Consider the following 26,348-nt stretch of genomic DNA (forward strand, 5'->3'; position numbering starts at 1 on the left):
TCTCAGCTTTGCATCTCTGACAAGGAGGTGTAATGACTGCCAGCTGCTTTCAAGAAGGAATGTGGGGATGCAGGAGAGCCTGGGTGAGCTGAGCATCCCGTGAAGGGAACATTTGTGATGCAAGTGATTTACTGGTGCTCAGCTGGGAGCAGAAGGGATTTCTATATGGGGAGCCAAATCGAAATCATTACCTGACAATTAGCTCCAAATTAATGCGAGACTGTGCTGCCCGACTGTGCTCTAAGAAAGAGGTTCCCTGACAGCTTCAGATGGGTAGGATCTGAGACCTCAATCCTAGCTGGATGCAGGCAGGGCTTCTCCCCAGTTTACAAGTGTACCCCGAGCTCAGAGGATGGCCAGCACCCCCCTCAGAGGCCCTCTCCAATTTCACCCCCTCCAGACTTGGCCCTTATTAACCCAACTCAACCCCATCCAAAATGGACTTGTCTCCCAATGCCCTTGCGCCTCCAGGTTTGTTCCTCGGGAGATTGCCTTGGGCCTGCACACAGGCTGGCTGCTAATTCTTCAGCAATGAGATGCTGCACATTGAAGCTCATTATGTTTTAGGGGAGCAAACCGTTGGCATTATGTGAGTATATCTGACTTCCTTAACTGAAGCTGCAAATCCCTGGAGGATAGGAACAATTTTCCTTATTTCTTTCTTTTTTTTTTTTTGCAGTACGCGGGCCTCTCACTGCTGTGGCCTCTCCCGTTGCGGAACACACGCTCCGGACGTGCAGGCTCAGCAGTCATGGCTCACGGGCCCAGCCACTCCACGGCATGTGGATCCTCCTGGACCGCGCGTGTGTTTGCACGCCAACCTCACCTTCCACCCACCTCCGCCACCATCATCATCACACCTGTTGAGCCCTCGGATCAAAGAGCTGTCCAGGAGAATAAAAAATATCAGGACCACATGATGTGCTCAAAATAGCATCTGATCCGGCAGTGTTCTCCAGAGAAAGCGAGCCAACAGAAGATACCCATGTAGGTGTGTATAAATATGTGTGTATGTGTGTACCTGTGTGTGTGTGTATATGTATATATTTTTGTTGTTTTCTTGTTTTTTTTTACAATTTTTTTACATCTTTATTGGAGTATAATTGCTTTACAACGGTGTGTTAGTTTCTGCTTTATAACAAAGTGAATCAGTTATACATATACATATATCCCCGTATCTCTTCCCTCTTGCGTCTCCCTCCCTCCCACCCTCCCTATCCCACCCCTCTAGGTGGTCACAAACCACCGAGCTGATCTCCCTGTGCTATGCGGCTGCTTCCCACGAGCTATCTGTTTTACGTTTGGTAGTGTATATACGTCCATGCCACTCCCTCGCTTTGTCCCAGCTTACCCTTCCCCCTCCCCGTGTCCTCAAGTCCATTCTCTAGTAGGTCTGTGTCTTACCCCTAGGTTCTTCATGACCATTTCTTTATATATATATATATGTTTTTTAAAGGAATTAGCCCATGTGATGGTGAGGCTGGTAAGTATGAAATACATCCAGATGAGTATGAATGATGAGCGACATCGGTCTGGTCCATTACATCATCACATCTGCCCAGGTCTGGAAGGTAACACGCTATGACCAGGACCACACTTTCTGGCCAGCAGTCCTCCTGCTGATGTCCCTCGGCATCTACAAGGCCTTTGTCATGGAGGCCTTCATCCCCATCTGTTCCCTGGGCAGCTGGACAGCACTGCTGGTCCGAGCATTGGTAATGGGCCCTATATTGTCAACAGGCACTCCTAGACTTTGGTGTCCCGGACATTCACATTATCTTTCCCTGTCTCTGGGTTTCACTGAAGTATTTGGGGGAGTACTGGGGGAAAATTTTTGGAAACTCAGGCAGGATTTGATGCTGGGACAATTCTTTTTTTAAGCTTATAAACAACATCAATTTTTTTTTCTCACATTTCTAGAATCTGGAAAGTCCAAGATCAAGGCACATGGTTCTGAGGCAGAATTTCTTCTCCAGAAAACCTCCGTTTTAACTCTTAAGGCCTTCAACTGATTGGACAAGGCTGACCCACATTATTGAGGGTAACATCCTTTACTTAAAGTCAACTGATTTCGGATGTAGCCGCATTTACAAGATGCCCTCACAGCAGAGTCCTGGTGAGTGTTTTATCAAATAACTGGGTACTAGAAACTCATCAAGATGAGACATACAACTGTCACATAAAACAAACCTCTGTCAAAGCCAGAAGAGCCCTGGGGACACAAAACCACCTCTTCTTACCAGAAACCCAGAGATGGAATATAAAAGCAGGGCGAATTCCCCTCTCTGTGACTCAAGGCGAGGGCGGCTACTTTCATCCCATCCTGCCAGGAATTTGACAAGCAGGTTCCTGCCAGGGAGAGGGATCTGGATAAAACTCCCCTTCACATAGCATTGGCCCCTGCACCCTCCCATGGGCGCCCTCATGACAGATATAGAGAAGACGGGGAGAAACAGCTGCTACCAAATAGACCCAAAGACCCCGAAATCCGCTCACTGCCTAGTCGCCTTCAAATCCTGGAGCACCACGGAGCTAATTCCCCACACTTACCCTCACCCTCCCGTGAAACAGTCGCCCTGGGATTGATTTTCTTGATTAGCTTATTTCTCACATTTGATAAATAACACCTGCCCTGTTCCAGTGCCTTCCTCTGACTCTGTTTATTAACAATGTTCGAGAGATTTTTCTTCTCCCGTGATGGGTACTAAAGGCGCAGAATTCTAACTAATCATGTCGAGGGGAGGGCTCCAGCCATCCGTGGCTTTGCGCCAGGCAGGGACGTTTTATTTGTCAAGGGCTGACCGGGGCAGCGCAGTGTTACTGGAAGAGTTCTGCTTCTGGAGTCTGCTTCAGGGGGTGATCCTGGCCCTGCCTCAAGTGGCCTTGAGCAAGTTGGTAACCTCCTCGAGCTTCGGCTTGAAGATCAGCTGAAAAGAGAGTTCTCCTGCCTATACAGTGGGAATTGTTGATGGGACATTACTATGGAAAAGCACCTTTAAAGTACAAAGTGCTTCATGAACCCAGGGGCTGAGCCACTTCCATCCTCACTGTCCCAGATCCCTTCTGAGCCTTGTCACCCACGCGGCCTCAGGCAGCCCTGCTTTGGGGCCGCTACTGGTTACTATTGCTATGTACGTACAACCATAAATGCACTGACATTAGCAAAAAACATTTTCTTATGCTCAAGGATTCTGTTGGTCAGGAATTCAAAAAGAGCCCAGCAAGGATGGCTTTCTTTGCTCCCTGGTGTCTGTGGCCTCAGGTGGAAAGAGTCAAAGACTGCAGTGACTCATGACTGGGCACTGGAATCATCTGAAGACCTGTTCACTCACAGACCTGCTCTTGGCTGGGCTCACCTGGTACACCTGAACCCTGCATGGGGCTGTTGGGCTTCCTCATAGCATGGTGGCTGGGTCCCAGGAGCACATGTCCCAAGGGAGCCAGGTGGACGCTGTGTTGGCCTAGCCTCAGGAGACACACAGCTGCACTTCAGCTGTAATCACACGTCCACTCAGGTTCACGGGTAAGGAATAGAGGCCACCACCTCTAGATGGAAAGTCCCACTGTAAGAACAGTGTGTAGGATGGAAGATATTGTTACAGACATTTTTAGAAAATTCAGTCTACCAGGGGTCTGAGTCACTAGATGAATGCAAAAGCTGGCAGGTTAGAATCCTGGACCAGGGATGGAACTTGGCAGACGTAGTACCCCTCTACTCCTGGCCATTTCTGGCTCCAGGCATCCACTGAGACCAGCACAAATTGCACCCATCCCAGGAAACCTGGCCAGCACGAAAATCAAACCAAGAAGTGTCCCAAGGAGGGAGCAGGGCAGACGGCACAACTGCCCTTTCCACCCACTCCTGACCTCTCTGCCTCCGCCACGGCCTGAGCTAGTCTTGGTATTTACGTCTCCCCATTTCCCAGAATGATCCCAGCCTCCCATTTCATGGGCAGTGCTCCCCAGGGTCGGCCTCTTCAGGGTATTTGCAGTAGACTCTCTCTATGTAAACTCTGTTCCATGGAGGGCAGCAATGGCATTACCGGGGAACTTACTACAAATACAGAATCTCTGGGCCCACCCTAGATCTGGGGAATCAGAACCTGCATTTTAACAAGATCCCCAAGTGACTGTGATGTGATAAAAGCTGGAACAGCACCAGAATAGGAGAAAGAGAACTTGATTTGAGCAACTCGGGCTACTGGGTGTTGCTTCTGGCTTTGCCTGTTTAATAGCTGTGCCAACTCAAATTGCTGAACCTCTCTGAGCCTCAGTTTCCCTAATATGTAAATTAGGTGTCACAGGCATGTACGTGTGCGTGTGCTTGTGTGACATTATGCCTCCCAGGGCTGGCAGTCAATGAAGTTCAACCCTGAGGGCCAAGCACGGCCATCAGCCCCCCGCCCCTTTCCGCTTGGCCAGGCCTGTCCTGAAGTCTCCCCTCTGCCATGGGGTGTGAGAGGAGCCAGCTGTCAGAGCGGCCCAGCAGCACGGTAGGCATTACAGGGAGGTGTAAAGCTCAGGGAACCCCTCCTGGAGACAGCAGTCTCCTTGAGAGGAGAGGGATTCAGGGCGTCTGCTCTCCTCTGCAGAACTTATTTATTTTTTCCAGCAGACACTGTTTATCGGCCACTTACAGGAGTTCTGACTGGGGCCTCTGTCGCCCTTTAGACTCTGGAAACTAGGTCAATCCCCTCCAGAATTCACTTGCGCTGGGAAACCTGCCCGGCTGTGGCAGCGAGGGGCCCTGACAGGGACCAGGGGCTTCGTGAGGATTCACAGAGCCGCGGTTCCTGCACCCAGCGGCAATCCCCAAGGTCACCGAGCTTCTCCCGCTACCGACGCCCAGGCCTACCAGGCTCCCAGTGTGTGTGCAGGGGTGTGTATGGGGGGACTTTACATAAAAATCCTGCTTCGGTATGATCTTGGAAAGCAGAAGAAGGGCCGGTAAAAAAATGTTAACAGGATATTCATGTACTCCAAGCCTTTGTTTAAAATGTACATCAAAACGATCCCACCCTTCCCCTATGCTACAAGCTTTCAAAGGAAATTTTTAAAATATCATACGTAAAGATTATGAGCAGTCCTTACTCTATCAGTACTGCTAGCTGCAAGTCCTTCTTTAGATCTAACTTCAAGTCCTACTGCTTTAAGTGTCTGCAACTAACTGCTCAGCACCGTGAACACAGTAACTTCTCAGCAAGTACACAGCAGGTGGTTGTTCCGGAAGCCTATGGCCTGAGGTGGGTAGAAAAATCTCTCCATCTCTTTTGATTTCCCGGGAGGTCTGCTTCGCTAGGGTCAGATGGTCCAGGTGTGTTCAGGGTCTTGCTAAGTCCCGCTGGCCTCCTCCCCAACCCAGGGTCTAGACAATCAGCGATGCTCAAATTGCCCTTCAAAGACGGGCACAGTGCTGTGGGGACATTTGATTGTGTTTCGCAAAAGAAATCGGCATTGAGGTTACGTAGTGAAGTAAAATTAAAACTAGGGAAATACTGAACCACAGAGAGCAGGGACTTTCTAGAAGGAATATGTTATGGGAAATGATTCTGCTGCTAGTCAGCGGGATGACCAGGCTTTGGTCTCTCTTCTGGACGTCGGCCTTTATGTCAACATCTAACTGGCCTGTGAGCTGCCCTGTCTAGTTAGGAGGGTCACAGCTGCACAATTCTACAGACACTGTCCTCCAAAGTCGTTTATTAGAAGATTTCAAAACATTTCAACTGAATGTGCAACCGCTACAGACACGTTAATATAATAATTCTCTCACAGCAGAGCCACCAGAATTGAGCGCCCTGGGAGGTCACCCGGGGGGTCCGTGGGGCAGGGATGCAGAGGTCCAAGCTCAGCCTTCTCTGACTCACTGTGCGGACAAGGTCCTGCCCCGGCACGGGCCATGAGAGGGATCAGCCATCCCCGCCCCCACCTGATGGAGACACGCCAGAGACAAAGTGATGTGCTTGGAAGCGGGAGATGCTGACAGCAGATCACACCCTGGCACGGCAGCTGCCCCGCGGGAGAGCCAGGCCTCCTCCGCTCCATCTGGCTGATCCACAGCCACGTAATCTGGTTAATACAGACGACTTCTGATGACTGGGTCCCCACAGAATCGTGTCAGGGCCAGATCTCCTGGCCAGAAATGGAGAGATCCATTTCCATGGGAAGGGATCGCTCCCGGCCCTCACAGACGTGGGCCTGGCTTTGGACTTTAAAGGCCAAGGTCGAGGGGTCTCTGATAGTGGAGTAGGGGTTCTCAGGTCCCACTTGTCTCAAGGCAAGATTTGGAGGCCTTGCTAAACTTTCCTCCCAAACCGAGGGCTGATTACGGGCTACGATGTGAATGGATCAAACTGACCCGTGGATGACCAGGTCCCTTACCCAGAACTGCCTCTACCTTCTTGTAAATACATCCCCACTTTCTGACCAGAACTTCACTGCTCAGGGTCTCAGTTCCTTGCAGGAGCGCCATCCAACCTTCCAACAAGCCAGCAGCCCTCAAACCTGGCTATGCATCTGCATGTGCCAGTAGGAAAGCCTCTTCTTCCCTCTAAGAGCTTGTCAGAGGCAGACAGGACAGAGAAGAGGACAGTGGGGGAGCCTACAGCATTAAGGACCCAGCGTGCAGTGGCTGGGAGAAGAGAGGAGAGGGATCCGTGACAAACCCGGGGAGGTGATGTTTAGGAGGGACGGGGCCTTGCAAGGTGACGCCTGTTTCTCACAGATGCCAGGGCCAGACAGTTCAGGCGTCTGCAAGAGAAGCCGGCTCAGGGAGCCATCCTGAGAGGTGCTAGAAAACCTCATGCGTCATTTCACGTGTTTGTACATATGGGTCTGCCGAGGGGGCGGCACAAGAGGAAGGAAGTTCACACTGCCCGCTACAAGAGTTCCCCTCCAGGATGTGCCCGAGGAAGTTTCTGGAACCCCCAACCTTGCCCACACTCCCGGCTGTGCCCCAGCTCTGCATTCTCCCCACCTCCCAATCAAAACGGCCAGCCCTAAGTTCTCTGGCTCAGTTTTCATTTGCAGCTCTCCTTGGAGACTTCCTTCCAGGGGTCCCCGTTAGAGCAAGCTCGTGTACACAATAAACGGAGTCACTCCGCAGCAGCTGGCGAGTGTTTTCAATGAGTTGGAAAATCAGGTTGAATGTATCATTAAATATGGTGCTTACGCCGAAGCCCAGACATGCAGGCTAAGTGCTTTGTCATTAGACCTCCTTTACCCACTCCCCAGCCCCCTTGCCTTCTCTTCACCTTCGTCTCTGCTTCTCCAGGGTTTTTAAAGTTAAAATCTGCCTAAGTATTCTATTAATATGTTTTAAGAGATGCTTCTTCAAGTAAACAGTTCTTTGCCTTAGGGGTCAATGTGATCTTTTGCTAACAGGAGGCACGTTGGCTTGTGTATGTACATGAGCTCATGAGTGTGTCCCTGTGTGTGCGGGGGCTGAATACATGTTTACCGTGGACACCTGCCCATACAAGTGTCATTGTGCTTGTATTTCTGTTCCATGGGCATCTGTGCATCTCACACACACACACACACACACACAGGCTCCCAGAGCTGTAGGTGCTCTAGTTTCAGTTTCTGAATGTCTTGAGAGGCCGGAGTCTGTCTAGATGGATGGATGGCACTCGGACGGCCACCAAGATGTGTTTTCCTAGCTGACCAGGACCGTCACCCCACCCCCCATAGTCTCAGGACCTTCAGCCCAGGGGGGTCAAGTCTTCAAAGGTCAGCTGCCCGCTTCTGAGCAGGCATAAACCAACCCAGCACAGCCTTCCTTTTCTCCTTCCACCCCTGCCTCTCTGCTCTCCTCCTAATGGTATCTCTTCCCTCCCAGCCTCCTCCGTCTTCACTTCCCTTCTTCAAAGAGCCAGATGTTACACAAGCTTGACAAGGACCCAGAGAGCACAGACACTGGAATGGGAAAGGCAGGGGAAACCATCTCCAAACTCTCACTTCATGGATAAGCAAACTGAGACTCGGAGGTGCAGCGATTTCTCCCAAGTGCCCAAGGAGGTAATGGGAGAGCCAAAACCAGAGCTCGGATTTTCCCAGCCTTTTCCACAACTCTGCCCTTGGAGGAGAAAAACCATTTCATGGGCTCTTTTGCCGCCCCCCTCAAGCCCCACCCATGTCAGAGCGTCGGGATAGAGTGAGTGTGACCAGGGAAGGTCCCCAGTAAGGGAAAGAAGTCTGACCTCCTTCCGGGAGGTAAGGACTTCAAAGGGATTCTCTTCCCAGTGAGCGGGAAGGAGGGGACGCTGAGACATGGAGGCAATGGCCCTGCTGCCATCAGACCTTTAGTGTAACTTTACAGGTGCCGCGTTGGTCCCCACACGCCCCCAGCTCTGCCACGTGGCCATCAGAGTGCTGGCACCGACCGGCATAACCGTGGAAAGAAACGAGAAAGTGCTGACATGAATCCCAGCTTTTAGCCCTGAAGGGGCTGGAGAGGTGGACGACCCTCCAGTTCAGTCCCTCGTGTTATGCAGGAACTCTGCACACGGGGACCGAGGACTTGCCCCAGTTCGCTCAGGTAGGTCCAGGGTTGCATCCCTAGAGCACCCTTCTGTTTACAGACCCTTCGCATCCATTCTCCCGCTTGGAGCTGGTCCTGATGATGCTCCTATGAGGACAATGCTTGGCAAGCCTCGGATGAGGATACTAATTCGACATAACGTGCCCACATGGCAATAGTGTCCCCACAAGCCCAGCTCAGCTGTCTCTCCTCTGTCTACCACAGCCTACTGTTCCTCTGCTTCCCTGGAGACAGAGCAGAAGACAGAGGCACACGGAGGGAGGAAGCAGAGATCGGGGACACAGGTGTGCCTGGGACTCCCCCCAGAGCACTGCCCTCTGCAAGGCCCCCAAGAAGCCAGGCTGACGCGAAGGCTGAGGAAGGGGCGGGTATGATTCGTTCTCCAAGGTCAGGGGCGCCCTCTGCTGTTAGCACAGTGAATTGCACGGCCCCAGCCCATGCTCAGAGACTGTCCATTGAAAAGTCAGGCAACCGCCCTGCGTCCTGCCAGAGGAAGGGCTTATAGAACAGGGTCAGTGGAAATGGAACCAGAAGGCCTTCCTCTCCCTGGGTGTCAGAGCTGAGTCTATCCTCTGAGGACTCAGATGGGGAGGGTGTGGGAATAGGGGAGGAGAAAAAATAGGGGGCTGCCTTAATTCTCTGGGACAGGGAAGCCTTTTATTTGGGATTTAGGGCAAAGGCAGATGCCCCTCTCCCCTTCGTCCTCTCCATGTACTGATATTTCCAGAAGCTCCTCTCACTTATTCAAAGACCGAGCTGTGCCAATGGAGCGAACAGCCCAACAAGGAGCCCAGAGGAGACACAGCACCCACGAAGATTTTACTCAGTCACCCACCAGCCTAAAAGTTAAAAAAAAATGTCCATTTTGGCAGCTTTGAACCTGGGCCAAAGCGGAGTGTAGCAGCAGGAAGAGCACAGGACTAGGAAACCTGGGATCTGGTTCTATGTCTACCACTTATTACTTATGGTTGACTAAGGCTTTTCTCTCTGTGCCTCAGTTTCCTCTGCTGAAAAATGGGCCTTCTAATACGCTGCCTTCCAACTCAGAGATGTGTCCTGGAAAATTCACTTAGGTATACATAGCAGCGTTAGCAAATGGTGCTGATGCTACCTGGCTCTGTTTTCTTTCCCACGAAATGGGCTGTTGTGGTGGGAAGGTGTGGACAGAGCCAGGGCCAACTTCCCTGCCCGGAACTCTTGACTTTGAAATGTCGCTGGTGGTTCCATCTTAGCCCTTAACCATGTCACTGGGTTCCCACCTTAAGGCAAGGCATTGCCAAGGTTGTATAAATAAAAATGCTGTTAGTGGGGCAGCACAGTAGCCGAAAACTAGACAATCCCCTTAGCAGTCAGCCTCCTGGAAAGCAGGGGCTGCTCCCAGCTAGGTCCAGAGGATCTAGGACTGGGGGAGGGGAACTCTGCTCAGGAAGGCAAGAGAGAGCAGGGGTCAGGTCCCGGCGACAGCATGAGGACCCTAAGATAGGGGCATGGAGGCAGGGAGGGAAAGGACAGCTTTCTCTGAGTTTAGGATTGTCCTGGGACCAGCCCTGAGTTGACTTTACCTGACAGAGAGGTCAGGAGCATTAGTGAGAACTCGCTGTGAGGTGGGGCTCCCTCTGTCCCTGTGCCCGGGACAGATCCTGGACTTCACTGACCTCAGCACCTGCCCCAGTGCAGGCAAACTGCTTCCCCAGGAAGCAGCACCCAGCAGACGCACACGAACTATTGCTGTTGTTATTATTGTCTCATCATCATTGTGGTAACAGTCCTGGCCCTCTTATTTCCTGCACGATATTCTCTTATTTGAATTTCCATTTCCTCATCAACAAAAACAAGAATCATCTTTGCCCCTCCTCAGCTCCCGGGGTTGCAGCGCGGAGAGGGAGAGAGGTATCCCAGGTGCATCTGCGGAGGAAGGTTCCAGAGGGACCCCAAATGCTATTATTGAAGGCTGAGTGTTCCGTGGCGAAGAGCTGCTGTAGCATCTCTGCCTGCACTTGATCTGAACGTGCACATTACTGTAATGTCCCAGCGCTGCCGTCAGCACCGGGAAGGCTGAGCTATTTGTAACCACGAGACGCATGAAGATCAAATGGTAGAGGGAAGCTCGTCTGGCTTACCTGAGAAAACAGGGCCGCTGGCTTTGAACACAACTGGCGTTGAGGCGTGGCCACCTGCGTCACATACCGCTGCCCAGGGCTTCCTGTGGGGAGGGAGGAGAGACGGGGGTGAAGAGACAAAGGCAAGGAGAGCATGCGTCCTCCGGGGGCACCACGAAAGAAAGAGAGAGAGGGAATCCAGTTATAATCCCACCCCCGGTGCCATTACGGATGCTAGAAGTCCTGTCTGCCTCCACCTGTGCTCTGAGAGCACCACCTGCCCTCCACAAAACTTCCTGGGCCCCTCAGAGCTGGGCTGAGTGCCTGGTCCTTGGTTTCAGGCTATTCCTCTCCCTGCTCTCTCATCCAGAGCGACAGAGGACCCCAAGGCAGCCAGTCTCCAAGGCTCAAGTTGCAGGGAGGGCATGGCAGTGAGGTGATGCCCTGACTGGACTTGAGAAGCGGCCGGAGGTGGAAACCAATGGGCAGCACAGAATCCTGTTGAGACCCTCATGAATGTCCCCTCAAGGCTACGGCTGCCTTTTAATTATCCCCAGGCCTCTCCCTCCTCACGGTAGGTCCTCCCAACTTCCCCACCACGCCTCCCTCGATGTACATTTGCAACTGTTTCCAGTACTGGGGGCGGGGAGGGGGGGCGGGGAGGGATGTCATCTTGCCTAAACCTTACTCCCCATGGGATGGCCAGACACTCATCCCCCTTGTTCTTTTCCCTCCAGACCCTGGAGAGATCTCTGGGCCTTGGTTTTGTCATCTGTATGGTGGCAGTAGTCGTCAATGCTCTCCGAGGACCCAGGTCACTCCCAGCATTCTCACTGTCCTCATTAGGCCCCCCCTCTCCCGACACCACGGGCCAGCAAGGCCTGTGCCCCTCGGCGTAGAGATTCTGCTTGGTCACCTCCTCCTCCCCTCCCCCCATCATACTAGGAACTTCCCCCCAGACTTGCTGCTTCATTTCACCCTTTAGTTATGACAAAACATACACATTTATCATTTTAACTATTTGTAAGTATACAATTCGATGGCGTTAAGTACACTCACAATGTTTTATACTATCGTCACTATTTATACGCAAAAGTTTGTCATCATCCCCAATATAAACTCTATTCCCATTAAACAATGACTCCCCCCATTCCCCCGCCCTCATCCCAAGTAACCACTATTCTACTTTCTATCTCTACAAATCTGTCTATTCTAGGTGCCTCATATAAGTGAAATTATACAATATTTGTCCTTCTGTCAGACTTGTTTCATTTAGCATATTTCCAAAGTCCATCCATGTTGCAGCACATGTCAAAATTTTATTTCTTTTTATGAGTGAATAATATTCCATTTTATGGATATATACCACATTTTCTTTATCCTCCCATCTGTCCATGGACATTGGGTTGTCTCTACCTCTTGGCAATTGTCAACAGTGGTGTCACACACGTGGATGTACAAGTATCTGTTTCGAATTCTCTCGGGTATATACCTAGGAGTGGAATTGCTGGGTCACATGGTAGTTCTCCGTTTAACTTTTTAAGGCGTTGTCAAACTATTTGCCCCAGTGACTGAACCATTTTACATTCCCACCAGCAATGCATGAGGCTTCCAATTTCCCCACATCCCCACCAACCTTGTTATTTTCAAGGTTTTTTTAATCATAACTATCCTAGTAGGTGTTAAGTGGTTTAATTTCACTCTTAAACCCCCTCAACGCCCAAGATGCTTGTAGTTTTGTATGACAATGGTCCTCATCTTGTATTGCATTAGGTATAAATAATCCAGTTTAAGAGGGAAAGCTCACAGAGGGCAGGAACTGCGTATGGTTCCCTCAAGACCATCATTTTCACTTTCATGTCTCACTAGAAGGTGACCAGGGTGGCCTGCAGAGGAAACAGCTTTCTCCCTTAAGTCCCAGAGTCCAGCTGTGTCCGCCCTTCCCGCTGACAGACGCTGGAATGCCAGAGGCCTCAAGGACAGTCTTTGATGAACCGGGAGAAAAAGAAAGAAAAGAGAATAAGAAAGAGTTGGACGAGCCTGAGATAGAAAGGGCAGGGCCCAAGAGTGAAAGCAGGGAGAGGAGAAGGGAGATTGAAGGGGGAGCTAATCACAGCATCCAATCTCCAGAGAAGCGGATTCCGCGGCTCCTTCTCTGCACCTGATTCGTCACCTCACGGATCTGAGCTGGAAAATTACAGAGATTCTGCTGTCGAACTCCCTGCCACCTCAGCCCCTGCCACTGAGGCCAGAGACAGACTCAGGTGCCCCCCCCAAGGACGCCAGTCAGGGCCCAGGCAGACTGGAGGATCCAGCTGTTGTCAACACAGCTGTTGCTCTGGGCTTTGCCAAGGGACCTGTCATTGCGGGCCTTTGAGGGGTGCAGGTTACTCCAGGAGAGGGAGGGCCCAGGAACGGGGTGGCAGTGGGACCTGTGGGTGCGGTTGACTAGCCAGTGGCTATATCCCTGCTTCTTCTTGTCCAGACATCCATGGAAAGGCAGAAGAGATGCTCAGAGGCTCACTCACCCAAAGGGCAGGATAGGGAGATGCGTGGAAAGGGACGTGAAGAACCCCGGGGAGGCCAGGAGAGCAGGCCGGGGGCAGAGGGAGGCCTGGGACACGTTGATCAAATGTAAATCGACTAAAGTGGAACACTTTCCCCTCTCTCCCCGTCTCTCCCCGTCTCTCTCCCAGTTACTATCAAGGCAAAATTTATGAAGGGCTTCAGGCACTGGATATTCCTTGTATTTCAATCTAACTTTTTGCAATCTCAAGTGAACAGCTTGGCTGCTTCTGCCTGTCAGGGAATTTAAATTGCAGATGGGATGGTGAGCCAGCCACCCAGGCAGGAGCAGCCCCTCTAGTGCGCACCATCATTGCCTAGCAACCAGGCTGGGAAGAACCTGACGAAGCTGTAGAAAGTTCCACTCCGGAAAGTGCCCTTGACCCAGGGCACCTCCTGGGAAAAGAGAGGGAGTTTCCCAGAGAGAAGAGACAGCCAGGTAAGAGGTCTGCTCAGTCAAGGAACGCAGCCAGGGAATACACCCAGTGCCACTGGTGTGTCCTTTTTGACACACAGAATCCCCTCTGGCCTCTGCCTGGTTTTTGACATTCCATTGTTTTGGAGATTGTTTTCAAACCAAAGATGCCATCCTTCTTCTCTGTGTGCCCTTCACACCTCACACATCGACAATGTGCGGAGAGAGACGAGAATGAATAATCCAACACACACACACACACAATCACATGCAGAGATAGGCAGGTGCTTATGCTGTTAACAACTAACCGTCAGCAAATACCCACAACAGCTAAAAGGAGGAGGAAACCTATTAAGTCAGCTCCCGCTTGGACCTCAGTTCTCCAGGATGGAACCGGTATGATTATGGCCTTTGGCCTTGATCAGAGTTAGTGTCAGTAAAGTGTCTGCTACACTTAACATCCTAGGAAAGAGCACCCCAAATGCACTTAAGGCCGGAATCAAAGCATATGCTTTTACTTAAATAATTGGCTTTGAGAATAAAAATGGAAATAGTACCCCAGTGTGTCTGTCAAAGTTTACACATATTGGTGTCCCATCAACTTTGAGGCAAAACAACCCTCCACACACACTCATGGAAAACACACCCACATCACACGCACCCTTTTCTACCGTATGTCCAGGAGATACCTCATGTATTTTCTGGGTTTCTGCTCTGAGTTGAATTGTGTCTTTCCTCCAAGAAAAAAAAAAAGATATGCTGAAGTCCTAATCCCTGGTATCTCAGAATGTGACCTCATTTGGAAACAGAGTCACTGCAGATGTAATTAGTTAAGATGAGGTCATGGTGGATACGGTGTCCATAGGACTGGGGTGTCCTTCTAAGAAGTCACACGGGCCATGGCGAGACACAGAGACACGGGGAGGATGCGATGTAAGGACGAAGGCAGAGACTGGAGAGCTGCAGCTGCAAGCAAGGAGCACCAAGGACTGCAGGCAAACCAGCAGAAGCGACAAGAGGCCGGGAAGGATCCTCCGCTATAGGTTTCCGAGGGAGTGTGGCCCTACGACACTTGATGTTAGACTTTTAGCCTCCGGAACTGTGAGACGATACATTTCTATTGTTTTAAGCCACCCAGTGTGCAGCCCTAGGAAATAATACAGTCTGCTCTCTGTCACTCTGCTGAAGGGGACCAGAAAGGCCCATGTGCTGGCAGTGCCAGCTCGGAGTGAGATAGAAGTGGGTCCGCACAGGAACGAGCCTGGGCCCTCTGGATGCAAACGCCGGCGTGGAGTTGAAGGGTTTCAAAATCTTTGAGACTGTGGGCAGAGAGCTGGATATTGGCTTTTTGGCTAAACCGTGATTTTTCATTAAGGGTTTGTTCAGTAGACAATCCCATGGCCCTCGAGCATCCCATGGGGGAGCAGTGTTTTCAGAGTGCTGAGGCCGGTGCCCTGGCCCGCATCTTCCTCACACGTGTCAACCCCACTCACTGGGCACTTCTCCACTGCTGCCTGGCCCTGTCCTTTAGCTTGTCCTGCCCCTCCGGGGGGGCACATCTTCCAGGGCTGGCACTACGCTGTGTCCTTCACTGGGTCATGCAGAGTGCTGTGCACTTAGTAGGTGCTCAATAAATGTGTGGAAATCAATGCACAAGGCATACAAATATGAAAACCATGATTCGCACAAAGACGCCTAGTGAGTGACCACCAGTGGAATCAGCGCACCAACCCATTCATGTCTGAGTTGTTACTATTGCTGTGTTATCAATACCCCACTCACGGTGTCTCATTCAAGTGTATTCGCTTCGGGTACCTACGTCTTCCTGGAAATTCTAGAAGGTAGGTAAAATGGGTGTGATCACCCCATAGGTCAGAGACGAGACATAGGTAGGATCTGAGTACTGGACCAGTGAGGCAGCTGGACGTGGAGTGGGCCAAGAGTTGGGAGCATATGGTTCTAGACCTGCCCACTGATAGAACAAGTTACTTCACCTCCCCTGACTGACTATCAGTGTCAGCAATCTGTTAAATGAAGGTAGTTATGCCTTAACCAACCTGCAAATGACTCTTTGGCCTCTGATTTCCCAATCGTGGTAGACACAGAAAAGTGCCACAGGTCCCCTTCTGTGGTCGAGGTCAGCTTCAGCTGAGGGCACTGAGCCCTCAGGGGGATGAGCGAAGAAGTACGGGTATCAAAGGCCAGGTCCCTCTGCCTGATGAGTAGTCCTCAGGCCAGAGCCCCAGGCTTTGGGGCCCGCACCCCAGATTCAGTCCAACGTCCTCCTCTTCCCAAACCTACCTCCTCCCCCTTCCTTCAGAAGTGTGGGTCCCCAAAGTCACCCTGCAGCCCAAACTCCACTCCAGCATCTGCATCTAGAAGGCCCGACCTGCAGCACCAACTCGCCCCTCTGCAGACTTTTTAAAAATTGTAGTAAAATACACATAACATTAAATTGATCGTTTTAACCATTTTTAAGGGTACAGATCAGTGGCGTTCTGTACATTCCCAGTGTTGTGCAACCATCCCCCCATCTTTGCTGTCTTCCCCAACTGAAACCCTGCACCCATTCAACACTAACTCCCCATTCTCCCCTCCCCCAGAAACCACCATTTGACTTTTTGTCTCCATGAATTTGACTGCTCTAGGGACCTCATATAAGTGGAATCACACAGTATTTGTCCTTTCATGTCTGGCTTACGTCACTTAGCATGCTATCTCCAAGGTTCATCCGTGTTACAGCATTTGTCAGAATTCCTCCCTTTATGGCTGATTAATATTCCACTGTACGTACAGACCACATTTTGTTCATCCATCCATTCATCTCTCAGTGGACACTTGGGTTGCTTCCACCTCTGGCAATTAAGAATAACGCTGTGCATCTTTATTCCCAGCCTGCCCCTAGGTTCTTCATGACCACTTTTTTTCCAAAGTGAGAGACTGGCATGGACATATACACACTACCAAATGCAAAATCGATAGCAAGTGGGAAGCAGCCGCATAGCACAGGGAGATCAGCTCGGTGCTTTGTGACCACCTAGAGGGGTGGGATAGGGAGGGTGGGAGGGAGGAAGACGCAAGAGGGAAAAGATATGGGGATATATGTGTACGTATAACTGATTCACTCTGTTATAAAGCAGAAACTAACATACCATTGTAAAGCAATTATACTCCAATAAAGATGTTAAAAAGAAAGAAATAATATAATACATGTAACATACTGGCACACTGTAAAGAAAAAAAAAAGAGAGAGAATAATGCTGTGCAGATATATTTTTATCTCACGCCAGCTTATCTCCATATACAAATGGGCCTTCCTAGCCTCCTTCAGGATGACCAAGAGGTAAGAGGAATGGCAGACATGGTCAGAATTTCCCAATCATGGGGTTAAAAAGGCACAATTTCTCTAGCTCCCCTGGCCTCAAGGATGGTTAGCTGGGCAGTATCCCGGGAAGAGGTGCTGGTGTAGACAAGCAGACAAGGCAATATCTGTTTTCCAAGGTGCAAAAACTGCACAAGGTATGGAAGTGAGGAATGACGGAAAAGCACTAGGGCAGCCCAGAAAGCGTTCATGTCCTCTGTCCTCGCTAGGCCATCTTTCCCTGTAACACTGCCTGTGACATTCCCTGCAGAGAAGGAAGTGAGCAAGGGTTCCCCACTCTGCAGTTTGCCTTGCCCAGCACCCCCTATCCACACAGCCAGGGGGAGCCCCGGGAAGATGACTGTATTAGAAATAATAATCCCTGACCTCAAAGAAAAACATGATGGATTGCATTCATTCAGCAACAGCTTCTGAAAGCCCGACTGCACCGGGCACAGTGCTAGGCGTACGTCACTTCGCCACTGAGACCACCCTTCCAAGAGCTCAGGAACCCGTTAACCGGGTCTCCATATATAACAGCAGAATAATGCAACCAAGCACACGAAAACTGCCCTAATGTCTGTCCTCTTTGGGAGGAGACTGTCCCCGCTCCAAAGACCTGGCCCCTTGACCCTTAGGGCAAGTCCCAATTCTTCTGCTCCATCTGTTCATTCATCCAGGCATCCCGTGGTTGTCTTTTCATCTGCCAGGCACCATGTTGGGGAAGCAGAGGTCAAGAGTGCCTCCCAAGCGGATGAGAGGAGCCCCCGTCCACATACACGCATTGTGAGGAGTATCGCTGGGGATGCATAGGTGCCCTTCGTCGCAAAACAAAAAGAGAGCCTCTGACCCAACTCTGGTAAAAATGCAAGCACACTGTCCTCTGCCCACATGGTCAGTAGTCAGTGGGTTTGGGAACAGCATCTCTGGCAGCTTTCTCTGTCAGAGACCTTGGGCTGATCAACCTTATTCAACCACCAGCAGAGCAGTGGGCCAGCCCTTACCTTCAGAGACCGCCCCCCCCCTCCACTGCGTCCTTAATACCCACCTCAGCACCAAGTGGTCCCTGACGAAGCTTCAGGGACCAGCCATTCAAATAGGGACTTGGATGCCGGGTGTCACCTCAGGAAGGAAGGAAAAACCCAAACTGAAGGCACGTGAGCTTCCCCTCTGTGCCAGGAACCCTGCTGCCTATCACAAGCCAGACATGATGTATAGGAATAATAAGGCCCCTTGAATTACCCATTAAGTACTGTCAGCAAATCACATGATTTCTTTTTTAATATTGCACATATCTGGCCCCTGGAAAATGATGATGATGCTATCTCCGCCGGCTGGATAATAAACAGAGCTCCCCCCGCCCCGCCGCCCCCATCCCCCCTCCCCCCACCGAGCCAGGGAGAGACAGCCCCTCCTCCAAAGTCATATCAGAGCAAAGGCGAGGAAAGGAAGAAGGAGAGGCTCAGCCCACACTCCGGCTCCTGCATCTTGGGCTTCAAGCCAGCACTCTTCTGACTGCCTTCACGGATACAGGAGGGTTCACAAACTTCCCTACCTTGTTCCTCCCTCCAGCCAACTTTCCATGGCTTCCCAGGGAGCATGGCTGCTCTGTAGATGTCACTTGCTCAGAGTAGCCATCCCTGACTCCCCTGCGTAACTAAACCAGGAACCCTCCACGATTCTCCCACCAAGCGCCTGTGGTTTCACTTCTAGCATCCCACCTGTTTGCTTGTTCAATGCATCAGTCATGAGACAACATGCCCCGGGAAGGCAGGAACCATGGCTGCCTTGTTCACAATTCAGCCCCACTACTGGCACACAGTAGGACCTCAGGAACCACATGCTGAGTAACTTAGTAGTAAATGCTCAGTAAACCCTGCGTGACTGAACTGGGCCACATTTCCTAGAGCAATCAGCGCATGGCGAACTTTGGTGTGCATCAGAATCACGCCACAGGTTTTCTAAACCACAGACCGCTGGGCCCCATCCCCAGCTTCTGATTCAGTAGGTCTGAGGTGAGGGGAGGGGCGGCCTGTGGATTTGCATTTCCAACCAGCTGCAAGCTGACGGCAATGCTGCTGGTCCAGGGACCCCACTTTGAGAATCACATCCCGAGAGAATCGCCCATAAATGAAGATACCCGTTTCCTGCCCTTCTGCCTTCTCATCAAATTTATTGGAGCTGTCCACATGAGTACAAGCGACAAGGACAGAAAACAGAGCTCTCTGGATCCAATCTGTCCTATGTAAATAAAATTCTTCTCATCCCTAATAGTGGGAAGGTAAACTGAGGCGAATGGATGCAAAGTGAGGTGGACTGTTCAGCAAGTTGGCACAAACAACACAGAACCCCGCACCCCAGATACACAGCTTCCTGTTCCAATCACTGGGCTGCACTTTTCTGACACCAACTGTAGAAATGAGTTGGCTTCCAAGTGGCTTATTAGAGAACAAATTATTCCCTGTTTTGCTACTCTTTCCATTTGAGTTAATCTGCAAGTCTAAAGTCCAAGCAGGTGCCAGAGTTATTCCTGCAACTGGCACCAAACTGCATTCAGAAGCACAATTAGCACTTCGTTAATGTGCCTCAGAATGGGATAATCTACATATTACCCGGAGGCCGCCTCAGTCCCCACCGCACTTCACCTTAATGTGCCAAAGTGCAGGTTGCCCTGCTCACAGGCCTTTACAAATCCAGCATTTGCCAGGCAGCTGTCCCGAGCTTTTCATTTGAAGAGAGCAGGGAGGACCCCCTGGTGACAGCAGTTAAGAATCCCAGCCGCAACCTCTCTTCTTTCTTCCTATTCTTTTTCTTCCTGAACTATTCAGGCCACAAACAAACGGCTGGGGGGGGGGCGGGTGCTGACGGGGGCGTCCTAGAAAAGTGGGCACCTGCGCCACAGCACTGGGGAGACACAGTGGCCCAGAGCCAAGTGTTGGAGCACAAGTGTGGAGAGGAGGACCCAACCAAGGAACAGCTCAGCTCAGGGTCTGGAGCCTGAACACTGTGAGAGGTTCCTGCATGGGACGAGGGCCACAAGGGGAGCCTGGTGTGGGGTGCTGGAGCTCCAGAGGGTAAGGAGGGAGTCCCAGGAGGGGGCAGCCAGGCGAGGGGTATGGGTACCTAAGAGGATTGGGAGGGTCTTCCTCACCAGGTTAGGGGGACAGCCTGCCACAGGCTGGGAGGCCAAGAGGGAGGAGGAGGGCATCTGTGCCAGGAAGGGGTGATGGTGGCAATGCAAGATTACATAAGGGGAGACTGATCAAATAAGAAAGATCAACAGGAGCCAGATTTCCCACTGTTAGAGACGGAAGCTACAGGCACAAAAAGGATGAAAACTAAAGTGAATCCTGCGGTGTTAGATTGGAATTTGGGGTATCTATGTGAACTGATGGTTTTTAATATTCAGTTAGATAAACATATAAATACACATACCATTGTATGTGCAGACATACATGCACATATTTCTCCACTCTGTCCACCAAGAGGGTCTGGGAGCCACCCCAGTACCAATGAGCACACCTAGCCCTTAGATCTTGGTTTCTAAATACCATTCTCCACCGAAAGGAATCAGGGCTCCCTGAAACATGGGCTGATTCCAGACAGGGGCAGGGAAAGTACAATACGAGTTTGGAATATCTTACTTTACCGTAAGTAAGGAAGCACTCAGAGAATGCTGGGGACTTGTGAAAAGGACACTAAAGCTAGCTTGGAGGGATTCCCACCGGGCAACCCTGAGACAACTTCAGCATCAAAAGACGCAATAATAATAAGGCACACTCCACTGAATAAAATATGAAACGCAAGTTCATCCTGATATAGATAAATGAATAAATTGAAGTTTGATAAGGAACGGGATATTCACCTAATCTCAAAGCATCTCCACACATGGTTACTTACAAAGAGGAAAAGAGTAACTTTGCCGTGGAGAAGGCTGGTGACACCACCTTAAACAAAAGTAATCAAAGTCTGTATCACCAAGTCTGGGACAAATCAGAATCATGGGGTGCCTGATAAGGTGCAATAAGAAGGGCACAGCATCACTTCTGTGGAACTCCTGCCAAAGACGCACAGCCTGAATCTACTCATGAGGAAACATCAGACAAACCCAACGGGAGGGACATTAGTCAAAAGAGTTGGCCTGGAGTCTTCAAAAGTGTCAATGTCTGGAAAGTTAAGAAAGGACCGGGAATCTGTTCCAGAGTGAAGGAGATTAGGGAGACACAACAACGAAATGCAGTGTGTGACCCTAGACTGGATCCTTTCACTCTAAAGACCATCACTGGGGCAGCTGGCCACACTTGACTGGGGTCTGAGGATTAAATGTTAGCAATGAATCAGGTCACTTCCTGCCTTCGATGATTGGTTATGTCACGCAAGAGCACGTCCTTGCTTGCAGAATATATAAACTGAAGTATTCATGGGTGACGGGCATCATGTCAGCAACATACTCTGAAATAACTGCGGAAGAAAAAGGTTTTTTGCACTGTACTTGCAGCTATTCGGTATAACTGAAGATTGTTTCCAACAAACCATTCAGGAAGCTACAGCAATGATGACAGCCACAGACCTGAGTCTCCTGCAGCCAGCAGTATCTGGCCGTGCTCTCAATGAGCTCAGTCGGCTTAGAGACACTGCATGAGTCAGCCTCACGCCACCGGGGTGAGGTCATGGTCGTGCCTGCCATTTTAAACATCCTGAGTGGACGAATGGCTTGAGGGGAGATCAGTGGATGCTGTGCCCTCCGGGAGCCCTGCACTGATTCTGGGAAGGATCCAGGCCACTCAGATTGGGAAGACGGAAGTCTATCGCTGATGTGAACGCTGGGTCTTTGGGGAGGGGAGCAGTGTCCTGGCTTCCGATTCCAGGTCTGGTCCTCATGGGTGCTACTCTCTAGGGCTCTACCCTCAGAGGCTTTGCCTCCTCCACCTTTTCATGCGGAAGGCTGGCTGGGCAGGAGTGTCTATGCCAAAGCCTATCCTGGAAAGCAGATGTGGTCCTCTCGGGGGTCTGACCTGCTCGCCAAGGATGAGAAGCCTCCTTCAGTGTAGACTGACGTTCACACCTGTGCTCCACAGTGCAAACACAGCAAAGACCTACTAATGATTCACCCCTAGAACAGGGTGACCAGGTGGTGAGGGGTCTGACAACCACATCGTGAGAAGAGAAGACCCAGCAGAGATGGGACATCTGTCTTTAAACGTTTGAGGAGGTGGCCCATGGGGGTGGCTGGATTTATGTCACGTAGCTCCAGCTTAACACCTAGAACCAATGGTGGAGGATGAAAGGCAGTGGAGTTCAGCTCCACATAAGGAAGGGACTTTCTAATACTGGATCTAGCCAACGCGGGCCAGGGCCCGTGAGTGGGCTGGGATCCTGGAAGTGGGCAAGCAGACATTGAAAGGCCATCTGGGAGGGGAGCTGCAGCAGTGACCTCGTCAATGTTAGGATGATTCCAGGGATGACCAGATTACCCTGTATGGCTCTGACTAGGAAAAGAAGCCAGAGCTTTAGTGAGCAGAGTGAAGACAGCATTCCTGGGCTTTGCTTAGGCCAGTAGGACAGTCCCACCAAGCCAGAGCACCTCTGTCTCCCCAGCAGCTCACCTTCTGCCACCCGCCCCAACTTTTCCAGCATCTAAGGTGAGCAGATGCAACACAAATCCTGAGGAAGGACCAGGACCTCACGGCTCCTCAACATTGTGTCTGGGACTCCATGGCCTCCCAGATGTGCGGCCTCTCCACCACCACCACGGAGGCTGCCCCCCCACCCCGAGTCCAGCTTGGACCATAGTCCCACGTGTTCCCAAAGACCTCTGGCCCCTCCCAAAGGCAAGACGGCTGGCCTGCCTGGTGAGTCTCCTCCTTCCATCACCTGTTTCTCTTCCTTCGACCCTTGAGTCACTGTCCCTACATCACACAGGTGAACAAGCCTCAGGCTTCAGGTTACAAATCCTAAGCGGAACCGGAGGGCTGTGCCCTTCCTCCCACTTTACCAAAAGCTGGTGAAGAAGAGGAAAGGTCATTGGAGCCCCCGGAAAGAAAGAGTAGGGTGCTGCAAGATTCATCATTATGCCAGTTCACCTGGAGACAGAGGTTAGGTCAGCGCGGAGAGTTTCCCACGCGCAAAGCCATCACCCACTGACGAGTCCAGCAGATACACATACACTGTACGGTTTCATATTTGCGTTCACTGCTCTGGTTGGATTTATTAAAAGAAAGAGACAGGGCTTCCCTGGTGGCGCAGTGGTTGAGAGTCCGCCTGCCAATGCAGGGGACGCGGGTTCGTGACCCGGTCCAGGAGGATCCCACATGCCGCGGAGCGGCTGGGCCTGTGAGCCATGGCCGCTGAGCCTGCGCGTCCGGAGCCTGTGCTCCGCAACAGGAGAGGCCACAACAGTGAGAGGCCCGCGTACCACAAAAAAAAAAAAAAAGAAAGAGACAGTGATTTTTAAAAAGGTAGAGAAAGGGGACTTACAATAGCACACAGGGATAATGGGTTGTTGCACTGGATGCATTATTCCCCAGGGGCCGGAATAAAGAATTAGAGCAGTGAGATCTTATTTGATGTTTCCATACGCCTGTTGAATTTTCAGCTTGGATGCAATACCAAGCAGACCCAGTAGCCAGCCCCTCCCTTCTCAGCACTGCCACGACAAGTTTTAAGGGAGACCAGTTCAGGCTTATTAGACACTTTTATTATTCAACTTATACCCCACCCAGATCCGTGGGCACAAATCACTTTTACATAACCCATGTATTCACACACATATAGTTAGCAACTTTGTGTCTCGGAGTTTAGCAGCAAACTCAAAGTTGAAAGCAACCGACAGCCAGACTTTTATTTTCACGGTACTGTTGATAACCCTGCTCCACGGGCTCATCTGCCCAGTGAACGTGCCATGGGCAAGAATGGACGGTGGGCTGGCACACCCAAGACCTGGCCTCTGCACTGGCTCTACTGCTAACTTACTGGTAGCCTTCAGAAGGCAGAACCTTCCCTGCCTCTGTGATCATACCGGCTCTATGTACTTCAGAGAGCAATGAGGAAGAGATCATAAGATCATGAGAGGAAAGTGCTCAGAACAATAGGAAGTGCTTTAAACCTATGAAATTAGGTGCCATGTAGTCAGAATCAGGTTTAAAAAATGGGATCTGCTTTCCGCGCCTGACAGGGGTCCATACGGCTTTGTCCTGGATTCCCGTCGTAACTTAAAGGGAAACTTTCACAATGTCCGGAGCCCTTGACGTCCTGCAAATGAAGGAGGAGGATGTCCTCAAATTCCTTGCAGCAGGAACCCACTTAGGTGGCACCAACCTTGACTTCCAAATGGAACAGTACGTCTACAAAAGGAAAAGTGATGGCATCTACATCATAAATCTGAAGAGAACCTGGGAGATGCTTCTGTTGGCAGCTCGTGCCATTGTTGCCACTGAAAACCCAGCTGATGTCAGTGTCGTATCCTCCAGGGATACCAGCCAGCGAGCTGCTGCCACTGGAGCCACTCCTATTGCTGGCTGCTTCTCTCCTGGCATCTTCACTAACCAGATCCAGGCAGGCTTCTGGGAGCCAAGACTTCTGGTCGGTGGTTACTGATCCCAGGGCTGACCACCAGCCTCTCCCAGAGGCCTCTTACGTTAACCTGCCTACCATTGCTCTGTGTAACACAGACTCTCCTCTGCGGTATGTGGACGTTGCCATCCCACGCAACAACAAGGGAGCTCATTCAGTGGGTCTGACGTGGTGGATGCTTGCCCGGGAAGTTCTGCGCATGCGTGGCACCATCTTCCGTGAACACCCATGGGAGGTCATGCCTGATCTCTACTTCTACAGAGATCCTGAAGAGATTGAAATGGAAGAGCAGGCGGCAGCTGAGAAGACTGTGACCAAGGAGGAATTTCAGGGCGAATGGACCGCCCCACCTCCTGAGCTCCCCGCTCCTCAGCCTGAGGCAGTGGACTGGTCCGAAGGTGTGCAGGTGCCCTCTGTGCCTGTTCAGCAGTTCCCCACTGGAGACTGGAGTGCTCGGCCTGCCACTGCCCAGGCCACCGAGTGGGTAGGAACAACCACTGAGTGGTCTTAAACTGTTCTTCCACAGACTCTTAAAACGGAAATAGGTTGATGAAAAATAAACAGTTTCTTAAAAAAAAAAAAAATGGGGGATCTGAACACAGGGCTGTGAAACATACAGAGGTCTGAGTCATGCTCTGGTCCCACCCCTCATTTCACAGGTAAGAAAGTGGGCACCATGGGCGGCACAGCTACTCTCAGGACAACGGCAAGACCAGTCAGGTTTGGATGAGACAGTTAAGGTGCATCCCGTACTTGAATGCCCACCCAATGGCCACCTAGCCTCTGCTTGATTATCTGCATTGACGAGGAGCTCACTTCCTCAAAGGCAGCGCCTTCACCTTTGAAAGGCTTAGGAGACTTTTCAGAAGCATGAGGAAGGAGAAGCAATTTCTGTGGCCTTTTCTCTACCCATCATTTGGCCCAAGAGATACTAAAGACGCCGCACAGACTGCTTCTGCTCCCTCTTCTGTACAATACCTGGTCAGTGGGGCTGTTCCCTATGATACTTCTCTCCTTCAGTCTGTGCACCCCTGCATCACTGGCTCCTTTGTTCACTCCGCACATCAGTCTCTGCCGTCCCGGTTACCCTGCAATCAACGTGCTCTAACTTGCCCAGCACTAGCTCCCAGCTCATCTCTTTGGCGTGGCCACCTTGTCCTTGGCAGCTGACGGTCCGAACACTCAGGACCTCTTCGGTCACCTTGTGTCAGAGCAGCTACTGTCAGCAGCTCCTGAAACTGAACAGGAAGCTGAGGGATCAGGCCTGGACAAGCAGAGCTCCACGTGCTCCAGTCCACTGTTGATACCTGGCACAAAAATTAAGGCCTTGAAACAACCCAGAGAGGCGGGCACAGAGCCTGCGGCTTGGCTAGGTGCTGGTCAGGGGCCAGTACTCCGGCAAGGAAGCCCCTGCACTATAGAAGATGGCAAGAAAGACCGTTGCCATGGTGACTGTCGGGCAGCCTAGACTGCTGCCGCCGGTGAGGAAAAGGCACTTAGGAAGGATCGCAGTGAGATGCAGGAATTCACCCACAACCACTACCCAACCCAGCAGGGGCGTTACCGACTCCAGCTGTGCCTGGGCCGTTTCCCTTGTGGTCCACGAGGAGGAGGGGGCAGGGCTGACATTAATCACCCTATAGGAGAAGGGGAGGTCTTCAGGGGTGTGTGTGTGCACGTGTGTGTGTGTGATATGTGTCTGTGTAATGTGTGTGACTGTGTAGTATCTGTGGTGTGTGTCTTTGGGGGGGTGGTCTGTGTGTGTGATACGTGATGTGTGTGATATGTGTGACGTAT

The 26,348-nt window shown here is 51.2% G+C and overlaps 1 long non-coding RNA gene and 1 pseudogene across 1 annotated transcript in view; one reads left to right on the forward strand and one right to left on the reverse strand.

Annotated features, from left to right (window-relative positions):
- The window catches only part of LOC117202323 (uncharacterized), a 145,335-nt gene extending 119,589 nt beyond the window's left edge, over positions 1-25,746 (reverse strand). The window contains exons 1-2 of the long non-coding RNA XR_004484601.2: positions 25,530-25,746; positions 10,660-10,742 (exon numbers count right to left, since the gene is read on the reverse strand). This is a non-coding gene — a long non-coding RNA (uncharacterized LOC117202323). The remainder of the gene's footprint in view (positions 1-10,659; positions 10,743-25,529) is intronic.
- On the forward strand, positions 23,702-25,135 carry LOC101269467 (40S ribosomal protein SA-like; annotated as a pseudogene).
- Positions 25,747-26,348: the final 602 nt, after the last annotated feature.

This window comes from Orcinus orca, chromosome 9 (genome assembly GCF_937001465.1).
Source record: "Orcinus orca chromosome 9, mOrcOrc1.1, whole genome shotgun sequence".
Taxonomy (NCBI): Eukaryota; Metazoa; Chordata; class Mammalia; order Artiodactyla; family Delphinidae; genus Orcinus; species Orcinus orca.